This window comes from Aphelocoma coerulescens, chromosome 1 (assembly GCF_041296385.1).
Source record: "Aphelocoma coerulescens isolate FSJ_1873_10779 chromosome 1, UR_Acoe_1.0, whole genome shotgun sequence".
Classification (NCBI taxonomy): Eukaryota; Metazoa; Chordata; class Aves; order Passeriformes; family Corvidae; genus Aphelocoma; species Aphelocoma coerulescens.
The window spans coordinates 95,835,232-95,861,807 of record NC_091013.1 but is presented as its reverse complement, the minus strand read 5'-3'; the positions used below and the strand labels follow the sequence as shown (position 1 = coordinate 95,861,807).

General features: G+C 42.3%; 1 long non-coding RNA gene across 3 annotated transcripts in view; it reads right to left on the bottom strand.

The window, feature by feature from the left end:
* Positions 1–26,576, bottom strand: part of LOC138112501 (uncharacterized) — a 90,156-nt gene that overhangs the window by 43,855 nt on the left and 19,725 nt on the right. Inside the window, exons 2-3 of one of the 3 annotated variants that reach the window (XR_011151760.1) lie at positions 3,086–3,212; positions 2,434–2,637 (exon numbers count right to left, since the gene is read on the bottom strand). This is a non-coding gene — a long non-coding RNA (uncharacterized lncRNA). Of the gene's footprint in view, positions 1–1,335; positions 2,638–3,085; positions 3,213–26,576 lie in introns of those variants that run through there. The other 2 variants (XR_011151759.1, XR_011151756.1) reach the window with 2 other exon arrangements.

Genomic DNA, 26,576 nt, shown 5'->3' with positions numbered 1-26,576 from the left:
CCAGCAAAGCCCACTCTTTCCTACGCTCGCATCAGACTCACGAATCTCCTCATGCACAAACCCTTTCCTACCACTGCACTTCACACAGATGTTTCCCCACACACCTCATCCCTCCCTTCTGCTAACATTTCCCCTCCAAGTAAGCAGCATCACATACATATTTTCCCCCACCTTACCACGTGTTTCACACCCTGAAGAAACACTGTTTCCTGGCCACAAGACCACTGTGCTCTTTAGTAACCCATACTTCCACTTGTGAGACTCAGACCCTCCTTGGACTGCCACTTCTGTTACAAGAACACACTTCTGTGAGCATTAGTGGCCAGTCCACATGGATTTGCCTTTGGGTTCCATCACTATGATGCCAAGAGAGCTGGTCATAGTCTGAGTGAACTGTAGTGACAATGACAAATTTCAGAAACTGAAATCCTCTGCTGATCAGCAGAAAAGGTACAAGGCATAAGCAGCAAGATACTCAGGCCTGAAACATTTCTTGGGGGAATGATTTTATAAATGAAGAACACTGGTCTCTCTTGAAAGATGAGCCCCACAAAAGGCAGAAGTAACCAAGGTTCTTCCACCATCGTTATCATCGGTCCCCTACAGCTGGGCCAAGAGCTGTTCCTGACCCTGCCTCTGGGGCCTCCACAACCTGTGGCAGGATGGCTCCTAACTCTCTACAAATGGGAATGATAAACACAAGATAATCAGGACTGGCTCTGTGCTGAGGATCTGTAATGGAGGCAAACCTTTACACTGGCCACAGCAGCTCATCCCAAAGGTCTGCCGTTGTCAAGCCAGCCTTTTCTTTCCCCTATGGGCCAAAGGGCAGAAGGAAGGGGGAAAAGAGAGAATTCATTCATTTGGTCATAGGACACTAGGACAGCTTATGAGGTACCAGGCCTGAATGACAAGTTGTACAATGAGAAAAAGGAAATGAAACCTAGAAATCAGTGTCTTGACATTTTCTAGATGAGCCAGTGCCCCATGGCAGTGCTAGGAAGATAGGTGATGCTGGAACCAGCCAAGTAACTACAGCATCTGCTCAGTCTAGCCCAAGTACAGCACAGTGCTGGGTTGTATCAACACACAGTAGCAAGCAGGTGGGCTTATTGACTCAGTGGCAAAGATGTGTAGTTGCAAGACATTGCCTGACTGGAGCCCATTTGTCTTTAAACTTCTAAGACTCTTAGCAGAAAATACCTGGTTAATGCATGTTTGCCTCCTTTCTATGCTCAGAGACACAGCTGTGGCTCTTTACCTCCACTCCCGTGGGTTAACCGCATAGGCCGCTGTAAACAGTAGCTTGCTGCAAGTGCAGAGCACAGGCTGCAAATCAATAAAGGTTGATGCTATTATATTTTCAAAGAATTAAATGTTCTTTTGAAAAACAATAGCAGCCACTCAGAATTCAATTGCTTGGAGGGAGTCACTAAGGACTGGCACTGCTTGCAGCAGGGGCAGCTTTGAATGCAGCAATGAGTACCCTGTACTCAGTCGCTGTCCTGTGAATGCTTGACAAAAAACAGCCTCCCTCACTCTATGACAAGACTGCAGCTATTCCTGCCTAGAGGAGCAAGAATCCTCTATGGCAGTAGGAGATTTCAAAGTCCTTGCTCTATTACAGCAAAATAGCCAATAACTGCATGACAAAGTTTTATTGATTCCCTATATAAATACCATCCATGCCTCCTTCTCATTCTTCGGCTGTATTTTGGAAGAGTCACTCATGAGAACAGTTTTGGATATCTTTACACCTTTTACTCCATAATTGCTTCCCATGACAAAAATTGCTAAAAAAAAAAAAAAAAAGGAAGAAGGCTCTTAAGGAGCAGGAGTCAAGCCCTTAGCTGGCAAAACCTGACTAGCTTCCAATTCAATTTTTCATCAGCTGAGAATCTAGTCAGTTTTTTATTTGCTTCCTCAAAATGAGGGCCTAGGCTCAAGGAATATACCATGTAGCTGCTTTTAAGAAGGCATGCAATGTGCAAATTAAAGTGATTAATGCACATAAGACTTTGGGAAAACAAGTTTCTTCATGCTTTCTCTCCTCAAAGAAAATAACTAAATAACAACCAAATACATCAGACTAGTGTCTCAGGAACTAGATGGATAGAAGGTCTGTACCACACAGCACAGGCATTAGTGGTGTCCCTCAATGAAAATGCTCACTAGTCAATAAATCCCACTGTCCCCTTTGGGAACTGCCTAGCATGAGATTTTTTTGCACAATACTGCCCTAGAGTATTTTGCATAAACTTTGAGGTAAAGCCATCTGAGCACCCAGCCAGACCACAGAATGCAGGCGAAACTGAAGAAATTATACAAGGTGTTTCAAATTCCCAACCAGCACCAGCTTGCACAGCACTGGTACCTCCAGGCTGAAAGCAAAAAGACCTGACATGTTCACCTTGGTACTCTGCAGGAACAGACCTCAGATCTGTGATGGGAAATATTTGAGCCTCCAAGGGCCCTTGTGAAATTATTGGCTTCAGTTTGATGTCTGGGGGTCCACAATGCAAATTGGTCACACAGCAGTCCCTGTAATGCATGGGGAGCAGCACTAGGACTGGCCATGCCCAGGCACCAGGTGTGCTCCCTGGAAATTTAGTTTGGTTCTTCCTGCACTGCTATAGCCTGCAAGGAGGAGAATAATACTATTAGATTGCCACAAAAACACTTTTCCCAGCACAATAATGCTTGCAAAAAATCAACCAAACAAATCCAGACTGCCAAATTGAGGAAAAAGTTTTGCCATCTGGTGCAATAATGGCTCCCAAGTTATACAGCTTCAGGAAAAAGCATTTGGGTTGTAACCTGGCACTGAAAAGGCAAATTAAAAACTAAAGTACTTAAAAGCCAGTGTCATTTGATCACTTTACAAAAAGGCAGTATAGTCTATCCTGTGCATTTGTAAGAGGAGAACTACATTTTAAAAGTGTTTGTATTTCCTACTTATATGGTTTAAACCACTCACTGTAAATGTTAAGAGCATTATACAACCTCTCAATGTAGTGCTTGCCCTTGGTTCTCCTTGTATTTCCTGGTACATCCTTATGCTCCACACCTTTAGAGGTCAAAATACCTTTCATATAAGCTGCTGTGCGTTGCTCCAGAGAAGACCAGCCTGGTCTCGTCAAATGCAAAGTCTTCCAGACTCTTTTGGAACTTCACCTCTTGCATGTGAGTTTTTGGACTTCTGAAGCTATCTCCTGGTGAATGAAATATTGTCCAACTCAGCACAAAATTTCATAGATCTAGCATTTAACAAGATGACAGTGCATTTCTTTAAAGGAGGGATGACCAAATATCTGAGAGCTTACTGGTACGTACTGATATTGATAGTACAGAGCCCTGTACTACATATCATGGTAATTTTGAGACAGAAATATAACTTTTTTCCCCAGTTGGATCAGACTTGAGTCCATTCTGGTGTTCTGTCCCACTGGCAGCAGTCAGTACAAATGCTTGAAAGGAAAGACATTAGAAAACAAAAACCTCTGAGAAACAATACCAATGTCCTTAATGCTTTCTTCCATGCCTCAAAGAGGAGTTAACTTATGCCTCTGAAGAATACAGATGGAACAGCATTTTAAGTATTTCTCATGTCATTTAACCTGGGGTGCTTTCAATATCCCTGCAAGTAGATTATTCTTTTTGACCTACTGAGCTCTGGTTCCCAGCAGGAGGCAATCGCAGCATTAATTTTGCGGTGTGTGCTCTCCAACTTCTTATCAGAATATCCATATATTAGAGTTCACTCTGTGTTACTGTGTGTGTTTGAAAAAACAATAAGCAGCTCAGTTCCCTTCTAAAACTGAGGCTGTATGCTTCATTAAGCTATCTGTGATAACATCTACCCAAATGTTCTGCCTTCACAGGAGATTGCAAATTCAGAACCCAGGCAAGTGAAGAGAAAGTTGGATTGCTTTTGCCAACAGGCATTATTGTACCTTTATCCATGTCAAATTGAAGACTATTCAAGCTTCTAGCTTCAAGTATGTGGTGTGATGCAGAAGAATGCAAAACTGAAAAAATGGAAGATTAGAAGCGTATCCTCCTGGCTTTGCTGTGGAGAGCTGTAAGACCAGTGGATGACTAATTAGATCAACTGGATTGAAAGGAATAAACAGGAATTGATACCCACCAAAGACATTAATGCATTTTGGGGTTGCAGGTATCCAGATGATGTGGCTCTGTATTAGGTGATCATTTCTCTGCAATCCTCCATCCATTTCCAGAGAGATGAAACAAAATACCACCTTAGTGCAAAGCTGTCATAGTGTGAGATTCTGGATAAGGCTTTTCTTGCCAGCTATCACATGTCTGAACAGAGGCATCTCAAGAGACAAACAAATGGAAAATACCACAGGAAGCCGTGATTTTCCCAGATATACAAGTGAAGTGAGTAACCACAGTTATTTTTCATGCATCATCCTACTTTTCCTGCCATGATAGGAGCAAGCTCAACAACACAGTGATCTTAGCTAGCAATTTAGGCTGAGAAAAGACAATCTGTGGTAGACTTCTTTAATTAAATGAGCAACCCAGTAGAAGCAACAAAAGTGGCTTGAAGTCACCTTTCTCCCCCTCCTACCCAGCCCTTTGTTATCCTCTTCTGGTTTTCTTTCTCAGTTCAGCATCTCAGAGCAGTGGTCCAAGAGCACTTCTGTGTCTTTGGCACAACTCTGGTTGTACAATCCACTGCATTACCTTACAACTCACATTTTACACTAAGGATTACTTTCATCTCCCCTGGGTAACCCCATATGCTTGTATAAAATTGACCCACTCTAAATGGACCCTATACACACAGCCAAAAGTGGTGATGCCTTAAGTTTTAACTTTTATATTTTTCAAACCCTATACTGCCTAGTATGTAATTATGAAGTTTTGTGTGGCCTGTTAGCTGCTGTTCTCTCATGCTGGTTAGACGTAAAAAACCCTCTTTAGGTTTGCACTTCAAGGACACTTAGATTGTCCCAGGTCCCAAAATACATAAACTAAGGCCTCCAAAGAAGAGGGCAAACTTGGGGTAGTTACATCATTAGCTGGGGTTGTAATTGAAGAATTAACCCTGATATGCAAATAGACCAAACTTACAAAACTGTCTGGGGTCCATCTTGGGTGTAGCCTTTTTGACTGCCCAAGGCGTACCTTCAAGGCCCTTCAAATAAATACGTATCTTTATTCCCTTATTTTTGTCTAGTCTCTGTTTTTAGGTGGCCACCCCAGGCATCAGTGGAAGTCAACATTCTGTTGACTCAGGACACCTCAGCTTTCCAGTTTGTTTCCCAGGTGAATGGTGCTGTGGGTCACATGTTTGAAACAGGACTTCCTCAGGGAGGCTGTGAAAACATCCATATCACTCTTCTGATGTGAAACTTACCTCTTACCAAGTCCCCAGGCTCAAGAAGCCCTAATCAGTCAGTACTTGTCACCAGGGAGTAAAGCCTTTTTCCAGATCTGATTAGCAAACTACTTTTGTAGCTGCATCATCATGTAGGATACAGCAGCTTTATTTTAGCGCTGCCCCTTATATCATCCAGGATCTGTTGTTTTACTGCATTGAAGGATGCCTTGTTGTTTCGTCAGGTCATCCAAGTATCATAACAAACTCATCAAGAAAGAGCTCCAGAGTTCCACAGAGTTCTTTTTCTGAACAAATAGAATCAAGCTACAGAGTGGCTTGTTTTTGTGGCTCTTGTGGCTATCCCACCTTACATTACCCCATGATACTTCGCAATAATTCCAGAAGCCCATCCACAGAGAAAAACTGTCTAGCACCGTGGTCCTACCACATCTTGCTTGCCAGAGATGTCATTCTCTCAGCATCAGGATGTCAGCTGGTACTCACCTCACCCAATGCCCAAAACCACAGAGAAGCTTTTCAAAATATGTACAGAGCCTTCATTTATCCTGTCAGACAGCTTAAGGCCCAGCACAACAGCTGAGACCAGACTTACCTTGACCATCAAAAGTAGTAACATGCCCCATTTTTCCCCTTACACTCAGAGAAGAATTCCACTCCATTCTTCTGCAGAAATTATCATCCCTACCCTCATGTCAACTATTTTTCTGCACTCTATTTTAAAACAGAGGTAATCAGTAGCGAAATTACTTGTTTTGGTGATATTCAAAATCAATCCATTGCTATCTCTCAAGTGTTTTGCTTTCCCAAATAATTGAAAATAATGTAGAGATTGCAGTTATAGACAGCAAGAATCAAAACCATGACAAATTTAACAGGTAGCTGTTACTGTACTTGAGAGTCCCTGTTAAGCAGCACAGATGCTGTAACTCAGTCTGCTCCCAGACCATTTGGTTTCATAGAACACTCTACAGACACCAAGCCTCTGTGAGAATGACAGGTGCAAAGCACAGAATGAACCCAGGAAGGCAAGACTAGATAGCCAGTGTGGAAGAGGGGAGGTGGCAGAGGTGTTCTCTTTTGTTCTAAGTAGAAAGGGATACAAGACAGAAATCGTGATGCTTCTCATCACAAAGCAACGAGACGAGGCACTGCCTGGGCAATGGGGGACAGAGAAAGTCGAGCGGAATGGAAACTGCAGGAGTTTGTTGTAAGCACAAGAGCAGGCACCGAGAAAGGGAAAATCAAATCCTGCGGCTGTGCATTTTTATTGGCATATAGCAAAGGCAGAACCTGGTGCTCGGGGAGGTTTCTAATTATTCAATCGTCCGGGCACTGCCCCTGCCAGCCCTGCTGCGCTGAGTTACACCTGATTTCAGCTCGCTGTATTCCGCAGGCGGACGCGCCGGCGCACGGCACAGCCCCGGCCCCAGCCCGCGGCCAGGAGAGGGAGCTCCCACTGAGCGTGTCTGCTAACCCCGCCTCGCAAACACCTTTCCCGAGGTTTCCAAGGGGGAATCACTCAACAAGGAAAGGTACTAAATCCTGCGGAAGTTACTTTCCGTGGATGGGGAGGAGTCTGAATGCCAAGTGCTCACATCCCCCTGAAACAAGAAGGGTTTTTAAGGGCCAGAGTCAGCTGCTCGGCGCTGCCCCATCAGAGGGGGGACAAAGAAGGGGCTCTTTGCTGAGCACATCTGTGCTATTGTTGGGGGCCCACTGGCCTGTAACATGCTTTGGCTGTCCTGCACCACACTCCTGAGCAATTTTAATGTGGCAAAGACTGGAAAAGTCAGCACAGGCCAAAAAAAAAAAAGCATGGGAAAATTTTTTTAAATATCACTCTGTAGCCCCTAGAAAGTCAATATGGGAGCAAAACTCTGCTGTGATATCCTCTAATTAACCAAAAGGAGACACAGAACAACAAAGAGAAAGAAATCACTTCCATTCTGCTTTGGTCATCACTAGCTGAACAAAAAATCCACCACATCCCTTCAAGCAGCCAAATCTTTCTTACAGGCTGTGACATAAGGGGGGGGGGGGGGTGTAAAAAGGGCACATAGGACAAATTAAGCTTGTTGTGCAACAATTCAGAAAAAAGTGCCAGCTATTCTAGACTTCTGAGCCTTTGAAAAGATTTTAAATTTGCTCTGACTTTCAGTTTTTGCTAGTCACTAAGTAAGCTATGAGGTCAGCTTTAAGGCTCTGGAAAAGCAGCCAGACTTGAACCCTGAGTAAGTGTCCTTGTTTTTGACATCTCATGGCAAATATCTGTCTCAATGGACTGCCAGAAAATTCTATCAGCAGCGCTCAAAATATTCCAGTAAATCTTTATCTATTACTTTGCTTTGCCTTGGGACTGAGAAGGAACAAAGTTTCTTAGATACAAACGAACAAGACATGAAACAAAACAAAAAACAAACAAACCCCACATCATTTCCTCCACAACTGTATACTGTATTTATGGCCAAACCACAGATGCTACTGCTAGAATTGACTCTGGTGAGATGGCAACCAACAGCAATCATGCTCTAAACAAGTGTGATCACCTTGTAATCCATGTTTGAAGGCATACAGCACACAGAGTACAGCCTTGTATCTCAGCTGGAGAGTGGTTGAACAACCCTACTTTTTCATTTGGTACAAACCTACTTTTAAGTTTATAAAGACTCAAAACCACACAGCTTCTCAGGCAAATGCATATCAAAAAATTGCAAAGAATATGTGATTTGCATCTGAAATAAGGTCCCTAAAATTTCTACTTTCAGGAAATTTTTGTGCCATGAATTTAATACTTCAGCACAAAAGACTCCCTCCATCCTCATAATCATTAGTTTATATTTCTGATTACAAATACTAATGAAGGTTCTATTATGTAGCTTTGGGATTAAAATGAATGATTACTTTTCAAATGGGTGATAATCCTCCAAATGAATGACAAACCAAACAAATACCTGAAACAAAGGGATAGAGAGAAACCATCTTTTCTCTCCCCCAGTGCAAGCTCCAGAGAGGGCTCAAAAGAGACAACAGCAAAGCAGTAACAGACTGAAATATTTAGAGCTTCTGTATAATTAATTTGTAACACTGAATGGAAGCTCCATTATTAACCATAAAAATAGAAAAGCGTCTGGAGAGGAAACCATTACTGGAGAGGTGCTTCAGGCAAGTGACAGAAAAATCCTCCCAAGTTTCCTTGCACTTTGAAAGAAGACAGAACAAGAAAAAGCATTGTCCCAAAAGCACCCATCAAACACAGGTAAATATGTAGATCATTTACCTGGCAGGTAACAAGAGGCAGGACTGTGTTGGGTGCTAGATAGCAAGGTAATTATAAAAACCACAAACACCCACTCTGGTCAGTGCTGGTACAAAAATATGAATTTCAAATACTGTCATCATGGATTAAAGTCACAAAAATCTGCCACACTGATTGATAAAAAAATTAATCAGACTCAGAATCCAGCAGAAAAGTCTTTCAAAACAATTCTAAACTGTTACACTGTTACAAAAATCCCCTTCCCTAACTATAATAACAAACAGTCTTTTTACTATAACAATTTATTATTATATGTATTAGTTTACATTATATACTGCAATGTAAGGAAGTAGTGGAATTTTACTGTAGGCTTTGGTACTGTTCATGCTTATGTAAAACAAGTAAAGTACAGCCTGGCCCTGGAAATAAGGGCTTACATTCTTGGAAGCTTGGAGCTGTCCATGAAGGACAAGAGATACCCCTGGACAACTAAGATAACACCAGCCTCCTGGCCCCTCGAACACATCTTTGAAACCCTCCCAGCATTGTCTGGCATCCTAGATAAGTAACTGCAGCAAAACTGACTCCAGGGACATGTGGATAAATAGACAAGCAGCAACAGTGCTGCAGAAATACAGCTGCTTCATAGTTTTACTATGGTTAGTGATTGGTAGTGTGAGAGATAGTGAATAGTCAAATTGTGTTGTACCTGAACACTTGAAGGGCATGAGAACCCTGTGTAGAACCACATTCCAGGTGCCCCAGTTTGGCTGGGAAACCTCCTGCAAACAAATATTTACTTAGCCTTGTAATGCTATACTTTGTACCCAGCATCTGTCCTCTACTGGCAAAGGCCAGTTGCAAAGTTTTGTGGCATTATCAAGAGTTGGGGTGCACACAGTCCCAGGACCTGTTATCTGCACAATTCCCTTATGAAGTACTAGCATGCTCTAACAAAGAGATCAAGTAACCTGGAAAAACATTTTACAGAACAATTGAAGAAAAAGCCCAATTCACCAATAGGACATTCAAAGTCCTCCACAGGCTAAAACTGTGGCATTTTGTCTGGCTCCAAGTCCAGATGAAATGGCAGGAACTGAAGAAAACCTTAGACATTACAGATTCCAGGAAGATGAAAAGAGAAAACCAAAACATCTATTGGTATGGGGTGTGACTGTGGTACACAATACACTAACTTTGTAAAAACCAACAGAAAGTTAACTACAGTCACCAGCAATAGAATCCTAATTTGTTCTCAGTTCTCTTATTTCAAACAATAAAGCTGCTCTGCACAGATGGTATGAAAGAAATGTTACTCACTAATGCGACCTGAGTCATCACTCAGAGACGTGATTTAAGTGATTTTTATCCCTACTTCTACAAAATATACATTGGCCCCATAGGACACAGCAGTTCCACTCTTCCCAATGGATTGGTGCAGCACTCCTGCATTTTCACACAGGCCACACACAGGATACATGGTCTGCTTCTCTACTGGCACAGTCAGAATTCAGTAATACTCACTGGCTTTGCTGTTCTCCCCAGGAAAACATGTTCTAAAATGTACCTAATTGCAGATCTCTGCATGGAAGCTGAATGTTCTTGGCAGGAATCAATAAGGGACCAAAAGGATACATGGAAATGTGTCTGGGTTTCTCCTCTATTTTGTTTAATCAAGAGTAAGAAGCCAAACTATCAAGAAGGCAACATTATGTGAACTAGGTGATGGGCTGCAGTAGGGGAATGGAAAAAAAAACAAACTTGAAAGACATGTTTGAATGAGATTAAGATTGCCCTGTGTTGAGGAGAATTGCACATAATCCCCCAAAATTTTACCATGTTTTCCTCTGGCATTTTGTTATTTTTTGATCTATCATGTATTGCCCTAAGATGCTTCACAAGAAGGAAAAAAATACTTGAAAAATCATAGATACTTCATCGTTAAATGGTTGTGTCTCATTTCACTTTGCTATCACTTTCAAATTTTATAACCTTTTGACTTAACTAGTATTGCTGCTGATTTTCACCTGGGTGGTTAATTACCTGTTGCAGCAAAGCCTGTTTCACTCAGTGAATTGGTATGACTGCACTGATTAAATTGTGGGAAGGAACAGAGTTGATTCCAAAGAACCTGTGGTCTGAGATATATCCTAGCAGTGATAGGTGAGCTAAAGGAGTTATGGTCTTTGCCATCTCAGAGACAGAGGCATGGGGTAACCTGACTCTAGATCCCCAGAATTTGTTTCCAAAGTGTCTTGCACAAAGTTTGTGTCATATGCTTTCCCTTCCAAAACTCTAAGAAAATCTGTCATTTGAAGAAAGCCTGAGCAGCTGGCTCCAGTTTACATTAATCCCCTCAGACATTTCCAGGAATGAGGAAGAGCCTGCAGGTTATACAAGCCAGAACTAGCTTAGGCTATAAGGAAAGAAAAAGGAGATTCACAAAAGAGCCAAAGGAGCCCAATTTCATAAAAAGAAAAAAAGAGAGGGAGATGCTTTAGGACAAATAATTTTGGTGTCTACCTGTTGCTCTTCACACACCTGCTCCAAAGCAGAGAAACAAGAAGTTGCCTTTGCACAGCCAGTTCTGAGGTCTGAAGGGTTCACATTTCCTTCCTTGCTTCATCCTTCTACAGCCATCAAGTTCTAACAGTGTAGCCCTGTTTTATTCACCACAAAACAAATTCATCCAGAGTGTCGGGGCTCTCTCCCACTCTCCTTAGGAAGCAGAAGAAAGGTCTCACTGCCCAGAATATTTCTGCCACGTTCAGCCAGCATTTTGCACACTCATTTTTTCCCCCCTGAATTTGTCAGTGTCCTTGTGCTGCACTTTACATAGCAGCTTGCCTTTGTCATGGCCTAACAATTGTCATCATTTAACTGAGCTCTGCAGAATCCCTCCTTTTATTGTTCTTCACAAATCAGTCTTCACAGTTTAGCAGTTAATAGCTCCACACTAGAAACCACGGTTACTTCTGCAGTGTAGCAATTTTTTCTTCACTTTTCATCTCAACATTAATCTTTTCTACAGGAAGAACACCACAAATATTTGGTGACTCAGTCTGCTGCTTCCACCAAGCATACACATGTCCTCTGCAACTCCTAACACTGGAGCACCAAGCCCACTCCATCTGTTGAGATCATAGCAGGCTGCTGGGAGGGCTGGAACAAGAGACACAGCCATCTGTGCTAATCAGAGTCCCTTACAAGGTTACTCCCACCTGGGAAGGGAGGAAATAGCAGGCAGGCATAGGAGGATAATACACTTTAAGCTGTTGGAAAAGTGCATTACCCCTGCTACTCTGGACAGAGACCAAGTTGGATAACAATGTTCTGCCAGCATAAAGTCAGCCTGAAGTTTAATTTACCTAATGGTCTAGGCACAAACTCCACCAGAGGAAAAGATCCAGCTGTGTGTGAATTCAGGTTCCGATTCTGACCACAGAACAACTTTATGTAAGTAACCTAAAAAACCCAATTTGAAAAGAAAACTCTATATGGCAGGACAGCAGAAATGAATCATTAGCACCAGTGACAAGCCCTGCAGCAGCAGAGCTTTGAACAGGTGCCAGAGGCAAACTTAATGTCACTTAACACATAAAAGTTTGCTGTGCTCACTCATATATAACAACCAACATAACAGCACTGTAGTCCTTCACTGCAGTTTTTAGACACTACTGTGTCCTGGGTTGAGGTGTATTCTATTACCATCCTTATGAGCTGTTGAAACCAGGTGGGGCAGTGTTTCCTTGCCTCCTCCCCCCAGACTATCTTTCTGTTAATGGCCCATCAATGCCACGACTCAGAGATAACTCCCTCCAGACCATCTTCTGTTAATGAGCCTTATCAACACTTGGCCTCACGACTCATTACCTTATTGTGAGATGCTCCACCCAGAGGGAGGAACCAAGCATCCCATCGTGGATATAATCTGGGACTCTGAACACCAGAGACACTCTTTCCACTGGATTTCCAGAGGACAGGAGCTACACAGCCACCACTGGACTTTCTGAGGAAGAGCAGACCCCTTCTACTACAGGATCACCACTTCAGAGGATTGCAACCACCGTTCCACCAGACTGCTACCACCACCCTGCCTAACAGGGACTCGGGTTGTATCTTGACTCTGTCAGTGTTTTCTTTTACTTTCTTTTCCTTTTCTTTAATTTCCATTAAATTGTTATTCTGACTTGGTGCCTCCCACTGGTTTGTTTTCAAACTAGCACATACTGTAAGTCAGATAATTAACTAAGCTGTAAACATCCCTCCTTCAGGTTAAAACAGACAAGTCATACCTGCTTCTAGAGGCAGCAGCACACAAGAGTGCACTGTATCCTGTCATGATATCCCACCAGCTTTGATTTTCCTATTCAGAAATGGTGACAAGTGGCTGTGATACAAGATCAGCCTAATGCTGCAACTCATGCTCCAGGTCTGCAGCAAGAGATTAAGCTCTCCGTGACTGAATGGGTCTTTCTGATAGGCAGAGAAAGATATGTTGGGTGGGACTGCTGACCTGCCATGTAGAGGAGGTGTCTCAGATGGATTTCCAGGTATTACTGTAAACCAAACAGAAAAAGATCCCACAATGACAGTTGACCTTACCATGGAGAATCAGAATTTGGGAATAACAATGTGGAGCCCAGGTGTGACCAAAATTCAGCTTGGCTTGGTTACAGGATCCACCAGGATGCCCCAGTTCCACTATTGGGAAGATGCAGCTGAGTTTCCTGAGAAAGCTGAGGTTTTAACATATCCAGTCTTCCCTTCAGCTCATAAAGGCAGCAGTTGGATCCAGCAGCAGCTGCAGTGAAGCCAAAGGGACTGGCTCAATGAATATACCAGTAGAGATGAGCAACTATAACAGTACAAGCAGGGTCAGAGTGGCAGCATCAGATTGGCAACCCCAGGGTGCAGTGGACAATACAAGTTCATGTGGGTTTGAGGTGAAATTAGACAAATTCAAAGAAATGAGGATTACTGGGATATATATAATCCATTGCCAGGTCTGAAGCTGTACCTAGGGGAAAGTTCCACCCATGATAGAGTTGTGGTCCTGTACTTCCCCTGCAATTCACTCTTGCTCGTTGTCAGAAACAGGTACTAGGTTAGGTGGGCATTTGACTTAGTACAAATATTCCTATATTCTGTCACATTTGCTCTTAAGATATTTAGTACATGCTCAGCTGACATGCAGAAGAGCAGCCTGTACACTAGAGATGGGCAGAAAAGCTCCAAAGCTTCGTGCCCCACTTAGCAGTGTGAACTCGCAATACCATCCATCCTGCATTAACACTACAGCACACAGGAGAGGAACCAGACCCCTCTGTACATGGGATGCTGGGATTTTATAGCTACCTCTCCTTCCCCACCACCAGCCTTAACACTGTGTGGTTCACCCCCAGCAAACCCCTGCCTTCTGTTGCTCTATACAGTCTTTCACAATAGCTCCCTTGTCTGACACGTAACAAGGTCAGGACTGAAACATTTGCTTTTTCTTCTTTTGTGCATGTGTTTGTTTGGTAACTTTAGATTAAATTAGCTCTACAGCTTTTTCTGGCATTCAAAAGACTTCCACGTCCATAGTAAAACAGCCAGTATCTGATGTCAATTCTGAACTTGGCTGGTTCACAGATTCAGTATAACTGAGCAATTATTCAGATTTCAGGCTCATTCTGTTAGCATAATTCTGCACCATTCCACAGCTTATTACATGAGAGTTTTTCCAAAATGGCCTCTGCATTCAGTAATTTCCACTAAGAATATCAATTGCCTCAAGGCACTGAGACTAATTAAAGAGCATGTGTATGGTCATTTCATTGCCTTGTGAATAAAACCTTAAACTTCTTCCTAAACTGATCCAGCATCCAAGACCTGCAACTCTGCTGCCTGGACAGTCTGTTTTACTGCATATAACATACATAACAAAGCTGAAACAAAGACCTTTGAAAAATAAATGTGGTTTTACACTTGGTTTCCAAAGTCACAGAACCAAATAGACCAGACTCTAAAAAAAACCCAAAAACCAAAACAAAAGTAAAAACCAACCCACAAAAACATGCACATAGGGTGCAGATAGCAAAATGACCAGAAAGACATCAGCTGTATAATTGCTATTCTAGGCACTCTCCAGGTAAGAAATTAATCATTATGAAAGTTAAAGAAGAAGATCTCTCTTTACCATGGCATGACTTAATTCAACAGTCCAGGTGCTACAAAACTAAAAATGGGTAAAATGAGCAGCCACCTTCCTCTGATACACCTAGAGTTAGTCATTATAACTGGCACAACAACACCCAGAAGCTCACTTTCCCATCATGACTTCACAAAGTATGGTACAAGACAAGCACACCCACTGCTTTGCTCAGGAAGGAAAGGTACCCAGTTAAATAAGTCAATGGATCTTGTGGAATATACAGACAATTCCTAAATTGCAGGGGGTTTTAAGCAATTAGTGTGCTGTAAGTTAAAGCAGCACTGAATAACAGAATGTGGGGAAGTCCATTCAGCTGCTTCAGCAAGACCTACTAAATATCTCTCTCTCAGTTTTGATGCCATAACTCTGAAAGCAAATTCCAACCAGAGCAAGTTCACAGAAGCAATGCAAACTCATTCATGCACCTGCAGAGGACCCTTAGAGCTTATAAAACTTAGCGCTACTGATGAAAATGCAGATATTTGTGAAGTATCATCCTTTGAGTCTTCTTCATCCATCAGACCCTTTTACAACAAGACCTTCTGCTACAAATGTAGGCTGGATTTATCATATCACATTTGCCAACTAATCCTTTCCTTTCAGCCTGGAAAGGTAAGCACTAAGATAAAAAGGAAATAAAAATAAGCTTTACATGTAAAACAAGTGATCATTAAGCACTTCAAAAACATTCATATATCCTCACAGCCTCAAACCATAAGAAGAGGTACTAGTCAGAAAGCATTTCCCACTGGGAAACCAGAGGAAACCAAAGCAGAAAGAAGCCAAACCTGAGATAAGACAGAGTTCTGCTTTCCCTGTGACAATATTAGGCTCCACTACAGGTCAAGTGCCTGAGCTGCAAGCAGAGGTGCAGATGGTCTGGTGTCTGCCACAGCATGGCCTTTACCCAGGGCACACAGAAGCTGCAGGAAGGCAATGTAAGCAGGAATAAACCCCTACAGCTGTGCCTTCAGTGTGCAGGCTCCTCACATATGTCATTCACGCTTTTACCTCACAAACAGAAGAGCCACAGCATAATTAGAAGGATAGGAATAAAGGGTTTTCAAGCAAGGTGCAAAGACCAGTTAAACAATTGTCTGCAGCCAGCTAGAAATAGGGAAGCACAAGAATTTCCAGCACCACTGACTCCATTGTTTCTTCAGGTTAATAGCACCAGTGGAGAACAAAGCCCTCTCTGCCTGACACAGATGAGCTCTTTAGAGATTGTTACAACTTCAGTTTGCATCAATGTGGAACTGCATCAGCAAAATGACAGCTCTACAGCTGCTTCCTATCTTACTTCCAGGAACACAGCTTGAAAGCAGGGTCCAGATCACTTTAACCTTTATCAAAGCCTATCTGAACAAGCTGTCATATAGTATTAATCTAATACAGAGCCCAGGTCCTTCTCAGCATGTGTCAGGCTGCAGTAGTTCCTTGGGTCTGGACACAATCAGTCTCAAGCACTACTCAAAGCTGAAGTTATTTTATTTAATTATTATACAACCATGCTTGGAAGACAGAAAGGTAATTTAGGTAATTACCATTGTCCTCCACCCTTAACATCAGATGCATTTAATCTGTTGTCTTATTAAAGGACCAAGTTACTCAGGACTAGAGCACCCTCACAAAGAGTAGTGCAACTTGTGTACTCACAAAAGATTTGTTAGCAGCATCCATAGCTGATGCCATACATCAACTGTAGTGGTGAAAGCTCCTTTTAGGAGTAAAAAAGGAGAGAAAAAAAAAAAAAAAAAGAAAAAGAAGAGATAGAACTAGAAAGGGAAGGGAAACTCCTCTCCAGTGGCTATCCAGGACAAGAAGTGATAGTGTCCCCAAATGAGCATCCTTGCCAGCCACACCTCCAGTGCAGCAAGTCATTTCTCCCCATCCTTTTCCCACAGAAAAAGATCAGAGCACACACTGAGCAGGGGCAGGTGCTGTGTGCCAGTTCTGTGCACACATCATTGGGTCCCCTCATGTACAAGCAAGAGCTGCAGCCTGGCAGGCAATGCTCACAGCTGTGATTGTCACTTCAATGTGTGAGTGCAAGGCCATGAGAATAACACAAACAACAAGGGAAAGGAAATAATGCTCCACAGGCTCTACAAAAGCAGTCACGGCAGCCTGAAGGCCAGGGCATGGAGTTGCCTGTGCAAGGCTGGTTGTAGAGTCACTAAGAGAAGGCCATGAGCAATACCAGGGGCTGAGGCACCTAATACACTGTGCAACTACTGTGCTGAACAGTCAGCTGTAAAACAAGAAGCAACACTACCATCTAGCCTGGATCACAACCTGGGATATAAGCAGGGCTGTCTGGTAAATACCCACTTGTTAAATACAAGCTTCAGTGCACTCAATGAAGGAGGAGATGTATTTACAGCAACTACTGCTACTTCTAGCTTGATATCATATCCTCTGTCCTCATCACCAAGACCACAGCTTATACCACACTGCATTTCCAGATGACACTGTTGCCCATGGTCAGCCATAAAATGATCACTAAAATAGGCCAAGGAAGTGACTCAGTTTTGATACTGGAAAACTGCAGGTAATCTGCCTCTCTGCTGTGACCATGCAATAGTTTTGTCAGAGGGAATCCACACATCCTCAGCTATGCACTACATTTTAGAAAAGGTATGAAATGTGTGACCCTGTTGTCAGTATCCTGTGGGTTTGCTGGTGCTCAGGAGGCTCCTCATTGCCAGCAGCTGCCCTGGGGATTCTGCACCAACAGCAGCAGTGCTGCAATAACTGTATGGCATAACATGGTCCAGCAAACCCTGTGCTGATTTGTTTGGAAGAGGCAGAGCTGCACTGTCTGCAGCACAGCTCTGTGCTCCTGGCTCCTTTGATGAGAGCATGCCTCACTGTGCCGTTTCCTCAGAAAACTGGCACTGTGGCAAGCAGTGGGCAGGATGCACTGGCCACCACAGAAACACTGCTGAAACTGTTTTCTCACCACTTCCTTTTCCTTCTGCACTTACCACATCACCTGGGCTGGAAAATGAAAATGCAGGAAGATGATCAGGCAGCAAAAGTTCAGCTCTGCATTCCCTCATAATCAGGTTCAATTCACAAACTCCCTGCATGACCTTTGAAAGTCTGCTCCTGGGAGATTTTTCCACAGTGCATTCAGATATCTAAAGTTACAGAAAGGTTTTCAGCAGTATTTCCGCAAGACCAAAGTGATCGACTTCAGTTATTTTAATGTAGAAAAGGATGTGAAGAACAGAACAAAACACACATACAAAACCATAAGCAACCTCTCTGAATTCCTTTGGAACTGGGACAGTTGATATGCTTCAGGTTCCCATCCATAAAATAAGGGACACAGCACATACATAGAGCTGTCATGAGGGTAAATAAAATGTATTGTCCCAGTACCCAGGTGCCTTGCAGTATCTTGAATAGATACCTTCCCTCCTCCCTTCCACCAGCCTGAAAGGCAGGCAGGAATAGAATTTCATTACAGTGGTTGAATTCCCTAGAGAGCCTAATCACTTGTTGGAACTAAGTATGAGAAGTACCCAGCTCATTCACTGCACATCCCAGTTAGTAAAAAGCATAACCAATATAGCAAAAGTAAACAAAAGAAGTAGCTGTAGCCTGTAAAAGAACAGTATTCCCTCATTTGGCATTCCAAGGAAAAATAAAGTAGTCCAGAACTCTAATATTCTTTGATCAGCTTGTCTCCCACAAAACAGGGTCTAATTACATCCACATTTATATGCAAAGATTACCTCCAGTTAGGAAAGGTAAAACATGTACTAACTGCCAGTCAAATATCAAGGCTCTCACTGCTTTCACAAACATCTCAAAATAAAATACAAACAGAAGAGCAAACATAATTCAGAAACTACTGGCCAGAGGGGACCATCAGCTACCAGGCTGTCAAATTGTGAAGCCATAGGTACTCCTGGGTAGCTGGCTAGCATATTCTATGGCATCATAAAATGGACACCTGTACAGAAACAAGGTGATTAGACTGAGAAGTACTTCAGTATCTTAGGATTTTTCTTTTACATGTTGTAAACTTCTTTATGTTTTGGGAAAGTGAGCGCACACAAGTCCATGTGCCTTTCCAGGAACAGATCCAAGCGTGATGCTGCTCAGAAACAGATTTGTTTCCTTGTACAAAGAGAACATGAAGCTCCATTCATGTTTTGTGCCCACTTCAGACTAGACAGCAATGCCACAAGAATTCCTAGCAAGCTTGCAATGGCTCTAAAGCATGCTGACTGCAGAGACTGAGCGTTCAGGGGGCACTGAACAGGGATCCCACACAAGCAACAGAAAGGAAAGCCAGCCAACAGAAAGGAAACTAAAAGTAAATAAGCCACATTTCAAGCAGCAGGTTGCCAGGTCAACAATCCCTTTGACAGAGCCCTCACTACCACAGAGGGATGGAGCTATGCCTCATGACAATTAAAGCACTACTAACATCTATTTGCTCTAATTAGGCTTACAAATGCCCAGTCAGAAAGGCTGGATGAAAAATTCCCCATAAGACCATTCTGGTGGGCTTTCAACAACCTGTCTATCTGCTCCATGAGAAAGCACACTTCAATAAGCAAGACAGCATTCCTCAGAACCATTTTTCTAGGTGTGGAAAAACCTCATAAAAAGCAGGAAATCACAGCCATTAATATATGCATGCCAGTAGCATTTTCATTACTTAGTGCAACTAGTGTTGTGTAACATCCAGGTCCTGCTGCCCACAGAAAAGCTGGGGCTATCCTTTCAGGAGATCAGATAAGCCAAAATACCAAGTGACACTTGTGGTCATTGGGAACCCAATCCTGCTTCAAGGCCTTGTTATCTCACCACCCAGACACACCTATTAGCTCATTACAGCAACGGAAGGAGCAAGCAAAGCAGGTATTTGATCTTGACAGCAGCTCCAAAGAATACACTCTCATTCCTCCTTTAAGACTCCCCACTGTGAGATGTGCCCCACACCAGGAACAACAAACCTTTCCCTTGCTCCATGCCTTGCATCCAGACCTCTCCTGGTGTCTGAACCTGAGCAATGTCATTGTTCATACACACGCAGCCACCCCATTATGCTTTCTGTTCCTCAAACATAACAAGAAAACATGCTTTATGTCTACGAAGCTTCCAGTGTGGTAGTTACCTAGAAAACCTCATCTCTGGGTGAACATAAATAATTTGAAAGCTCAGGAATGCTCACAGTCCAGCATTGCCTTTCCAAAGATGCAAATGGCAAGGCACAGATAGGCTGAAGGATCCCTGTATGTTCTTCTCTTACTTTTATAAAGAAAGAGCCTATGGCCATGCAAGTAGCAAAGTTCATACTGATTTACATAGGGACCAGTTTGGAAATAGTTTTATTGCAGATACATTTGGGATCTGACCTATTGAGAGCAAACAAGGATCTGCAACTCAACTGAAGCCCCAGCATCAGCTGGAAAAAGAGAATGAGCTGTGAGTGGAAAAGACATTTTGCCAGTTGAGGGCTGTTCCTGGGGCACTCCACCAGCTCCCCTTCTCCCAGCCCCAGGCTGCTCTCAGCCTGTCCCTCCTTTGTGCCAAGCAAGCAGCAGTGTCAGAAGGAATATCAGCCACTAGCCTGCATAAAGAAATCAACCAGGCCAGGAAATACTTGCATGCCAGAGTATGAACAGTGAAGAGAGAGTATCCTGGAGAATTCAGACCATTATCTATTTGAAAGTGAACCTTACTCAGCTGCTTCTTCACAAACACAAAAGGAATCTGGACTGCACATCCCATCACAAAGAACAGTAAGCAAGGAAATAGAGAATTAAAATCTACAAATGAGCAACACTTCTCAGCTTCTCTACTCAACCAAAGCGACTTACCAACCCCCTATATTCTTCTATCCGGTTTGCTCACTTCTAAAATAAGACTATTTTTACTCAGAAAAGACATTGTAAAGTACTAAACCACTTAAAGCCCTTCTTATGCCTGCCAGATTTTCTAGAAAAAGATCTCTCCTATAGTACAGGAGACAAACTACATCTACCAGACCAACACTAATACTTCCCAACAGATACTTGTGATCAGCTTTAAGTGCACACACTAAGAGAGCTTCTCTAATTTCTTAAACAAGTACTGGAAAATTTGTTTTCAAGAACTCTACACTAGAAAGTAGAAAAACAAATTACATTGAAGGAGGATGAAGAAGGAAATTACAGATAAAGTCAGAGAACCATAGCTTCCCATTTTCAAAACACCAGGATCCATTTTCCTGTCATGACCAGTCTGTAAACAGATATTACTTTTGGAAAATGGGTTTCACTTGGTACATGAAGGATTGACAGCTTAATGTGATTACTTACATGAACACATTAGGGCTTCACTGATCAAATGGTGGGACACAACTGTTCATTTTCTTGAAAAATTCACAGAACTCAAAAAAAAAAAAAAAAAAAGCTGACTGCCTCACCTTCCTGATTGTGGTTCTTCAAATGTATGTCTAGGTTTTGGCACCTTTGATCTTGGTATGGGGACAGGCAGGGGAAAAGTTATTTTAAGACACCTATCCCATCTTCTCAGCAGAGCACTGACAATTACACTCAGGCAGCCAGATGCATTAAGAATTTACAACACAGGGCCACAAAGACTTCATTTCTTTACACTTTTTATTTCAGACACAAATATCATCCTGCAGCAACAACCATATTTATTTCTCTGCCTCAATTTACTTTATTTTTCTACCCCACTTGCACAGCCACACTGATCCCACCTCTGTTTATTTATGCCTGCAGCAATACTGTTTGTGGCTTGATCTCACCAAGCATGGTGCTGCCCATTTGTACCATCAGGAGGTGAGATCAAGAATTCACTTTTGCCACAGCGCCGCAACACAAACCCAGATACTGAAGTGCTGTAAACACAAGGGAAAAGTTGAAAAGTAAAATAGACAATTTGGTGTTTGAAAGGATACAGCTATAGTAACAAGTTTGGATAATCTTACACCCATTCATTAGGAGTAGAGGAGAAAGCCCAGCCTGACATCATACTCTTACATTCTGGAATCAGGCACAAGTTTCCAATGGGAAAACAAGCAGCATTCAGCCTTGCCTGCAGTGTCCTCCCCTCCTCATTTCATTCCTCAGAAGGACCCAGAATCTGTCTGCTCTGCATACAGAGCCAAGGTAGAATATGTCCCAAAGGCAGTAGGCAAGCTTTCAGAATCCCAGTTTTGTGGAATTGGGGTTTTCACAGTGAGCATCAGAGAGGGATAAGAACTCAAACACTGAATTCATACTTATGCTCAATGATTAATGGTGAAACTGTGAGGTGTCACAGCTTCATTATAAATAGCAATGTAAAAGAAAAAAAAGAAAACAAACCAAAACATTACCCCCAAAAAACAGCCTTTTCTTATGCCTTCTCCCTCAAAAATAAGTTACTTGCAAATGTAAGTGTTGGTTTGACTGTCCTGAGTTTTTCTGGTCCTATTGACCACACAGGCAACGCAGCTCTGAAAAAGCACACGTAGATCTGCTCCACATCAACAGATTTGTTTGTCAAACCCCAATCTTGATTTCTTTGACTACACATCCCTCTGAGATCAAAGCTCTGTTCCATTATTTCTCTGATAACAAAGGTGACTTAAAAGATTCATGCGTGTCCCTGCCCTTTCTCATTCTTCTTTTCTCTCCATTTCCCATCTTTGACTCAGATGTGGTAGATCTCAACTGTGCCAGACTCAAACTTGATGATTGTTTAAAGCAGAGGGAAGATGAACCCCAGGACTTTAAGTTGTTTACGTTTCACCAGCACTAAATGAAGGATACGTGGAATTGTATCCTTAGCAAACATCTTTTGAGAGGAAGGATTTTTCAAAGAGCAGACCTGGTTTAGGCACAGCTGCAGTTTGAGGTGGTACAGAGCATGTGACACTATCAAACAGCTTTATTCTTTTATCCCAGCTACAGAAGAGATGAAATGACATGGCATAAAATCTATGAGATGAAACTGCCCCTTTGACATTTTCCAACCAAACTTTAACTGGCAGAGTTTGTACTAGTTCAGCCCTTTTTGTTGTGTGGACTGAACAGTGTCATGTCCCTTTCTGTCATGAGGCTCAACATCACACAGAGCCAGAGCCTGATTTTGCAGAGGAGGTAATTACAACAAAAAAGCTCCCAGGTTTCTGCTCACAGAAGGAACACACTTGGTACAGAAGCATCAGGTTGCTACAGGGTTTTTTTTACGTAGAAAGACTGCATTTTTAAAGTCATCTCTATCAAACATAATACTTTTTTGAAAGCTTTTTACACTGAAGGGGTTGGTAGCTTCCATCCCAGGTACCAAGAGAAGATTAATTCTCTCTGTCTTCCACAGTTTCTGAACTCTCCTGCAGGGTCACAGAGGGAAAAAGATAATACCCAATTACCCAATAACCGTGGCAGTAACACATCTGTTCTACAGCCAAGATCTCCCTGACAGCTATCATTTCCTAGGAACCATTCCATTATTTCAGAGAGTTACTTGGAGTTGGTGGCCAGATGGCAGTAGCAAGATAATAGCTGGCAAACTTGTACATGTCTTCATTTCTTCCAAGGTACAGAAAGATAGTTTCCAGAAATACTCAGTGTTAAAAATGGTTTTTCCTAGTCATTCCTGCTATTTTCTAATGGCTGCCTGCCTTTACTATATTTGAGTCACAAAAAATCAACACAGGAGTCTTTGTAATACCTAAGCTGGCTGGTCCCACTCTGACTGTACTCTTTTAACAATCACGCTGAGCATTTCATTTTATTTTTAAGCTCATCTGTTTAATGAACAACCAGAAATAACTTTGGTCTTTCTTACTGTAGATTTTTCTTCTACAGACATCTCATGGTTTGCCTCATACCTGATGATTTATTAATTACCAGCCTCGCTACTACTAAGAGAGGAAATGTTATCAGCAGGGTACTGTTGCTTACTGATAAAATAAGAGATGTCTTCAATTGCATATAATAAAGATCTATCAAATTGCACAGATCTACTGGCATTTGTGGATGAGGTTTATGTGCACTTCCTTGACTTTAAAAGGAACCTTCTTGTCCCATCCCACTTCTCTATCATGTTCTGGCATCCCAATATAGCTACACCATTGTTAAAGAACTCACAGTAAAGAGTGGTCTTGCAAGAAAATGTCAACATTAAATCACACCACAACTATATACGCTCAATCATCCAAGCCTGGTGGGGGCATATTAATATTCCAAGAGATTTAAGTAATCTTCAAAACAGAATTATTCATACACCTCTGAAAACTTCACTGAAATACCTCAGTTCTCAGACTCCATAGTGCAATGGGTTTTAGAAGAAAATATTCTCTAAAAAGGAATTGTGACATTCATGGTAAGAATAAAGATCTCATTTAACTTCAGAGCAAATAAAACCCCGGTAATATTCCAGTGCAGAAATACCCCCTTTTTAGGGCAGTACTTGAGTAAAAACATATTAATATATGCTTGAATTTATTTATCTATGCTTATTTAGGGTATTTGACTTTATACACAAATAGATATAAATAAAAAGCCAGGCAGATGTTTCTAAACAGAGCAACAAACAGTATCTCCTCCTTCCCCTGGGAAAGAACTTTCTCCCAGCTGCTGGTATCCCAACAGGGCTGGAAGCAGAGAGCTGGGAGGCAAAGCCACACCAAACACCTACAGGGAGAACAGGCAAGCACCTCCATATTTTGAGCCCTCTCCCAGCCAGGCCTCTGGCTTGCACCCTGCTGCCAGAAACAAAGCTTCCCACTGCTGGGCTGTATTCAGCCACCCTGTGCAGTGTAGTCGAACCTAATTCCTTGGGAACCAGTGCTAATTAATCCCAGTTTTTCTCCTGTAGGGATAAGATCTTTTGCTCCAGCCTCCTCAGTGGCAGGCAGAACCAAGGAAACCTTTTTGAGTCTACCCCCTCCTTTGTACAGCACTTGTACTTTCAGAACTGAAGCAAGGTACAGACCTGTATCAATCCAGCAGGACACATGTGAGGAATAGAAAGAAAACTAACAAGGGGTTAAATGTCAGGCATTATGGTGACAAAAATCAAAACACTCATTGAACTACTTCCTGCTGGTGTGTATTATAAAGTAGAAACTGCTGTTGTAAGGAACCCAAATTACTCAGATACTAACTTTGTGATATGACTGTACACCATGTTCATAGCACCTGGAATACATTCCATGCATGTGTGCTCAGTGGAGCAAGGACACAAGGAGTGTCAACAGTAGAACTATTTTAAGGAAAAGTGTTCCCTTTTCCCATCTCCCTCCCCACTACCCAACCTGCTCATCGTGAAGGCAAAATGTAGAACACTGGGTAAAAGCACAGGGAGGGTAGGAAGCTCTACATGATTACTTTCCTCACTAAACAAATGTCAGAAGCAAAGTTCAAAGTGACTATTTCCCCTCTTAACCAAAACAAAAAATCCAGATCTACTCAGTTGGCCAGAGGAAAGGCACAAAGCACAAACCCAGAATAACTCAACAGCAGGCTGAGTCCCACCTAGTAACTTTAGAAATTCTCTAGATCTTGATTACTTACTAACCATTCACCAGCATTACACCACCTCTTAGCCCTCACATGGGATGAAACACAGTAAAACATATCCACTTGTCCTGGTTCTGAACAGGACAGGGTTAATTTTTTGCAGTAGCCAGAAAGGGGCATAGTTAGGACACGGAGGTTATTCTATACCACCTCATATTGTTGCAGGGGCAGGGCAAAGGGACTCCTCTGGGGATGAAGGGTTCTTTCCTGTAGAGAAAAGATGGTAGAGGGAGCCATCTACATTGCCTATTATTAGGTGTTTTTCCTTGTGAATCATTTGTTTCCTTATACATTTTGCTATTAATATTGTTGCTGTTACTGTTCATTTTCTTATCTCATTGCTGCTTACGGCAAATTTTTCTTATTCCAACCTGTAAACTTTGTCCTTTGCACCTCTAATTGGAGGAGCAGAGGGGGGGAAGCAGTGCATGATTTTTTTTCAGTGGGAGTACTAAACTGAGAATACCATTCCTAAACCATGACACCACTTTACAAGGGCAGTATTGCCCATCTTGTTGGCTCCACCTTTTCATGCATATCCTGCTCTCAGAAGCAGCTCCCAATGTTTTGAATCACACCCTGTTAGTAATAATAGTGACCTAGCTTATTAACACACAACATTTCAAGTGTTCAAAGTTCTGCCTTTTACTCTTCCCTCACCTGTAAATGCAACTGGGAATCAACATTATCATCATTTTGCCGCCCCAAGGAGGACTGGAGCTATGCTCTGTTCAATGCTCTGCAAACACATGCTGAGAATCATCCCCACACCAATAAATCTATAGTAGAGAGGGATGGGGATAAGGTGCAGAAGGTTTACTTAGAAAGCAAAAGGATTTGCCCGCAGTCAACTTGCAGAGCAGGAATAGAGCTCAGGCCTCCTAGCTCGCTTTTCCTGTCTATTTAAAGCCATTTCTGTGCTTGTTGGGTACTAATGGTAGCACATCATCACAGTCAAACTTACCTTAAAAAGAGAGACTGCCTGTTCCAAAAACATAGCTGAAGGAGAGCTCTCCACATCATCTGGTCTATATGTTTTCTCTGACACAAGATCAAGTTTACCATGATAATCCCCAACATGTAAGTATGATAGCTCTAAAACACCTCCAATATCAAACACTTTAAAACTTCTCAACACTGCTGGATCTCATACTGGAATATTTTTTCCTGAAGGTCAATACTAAATATCCCCCATGTTAGAGAGTA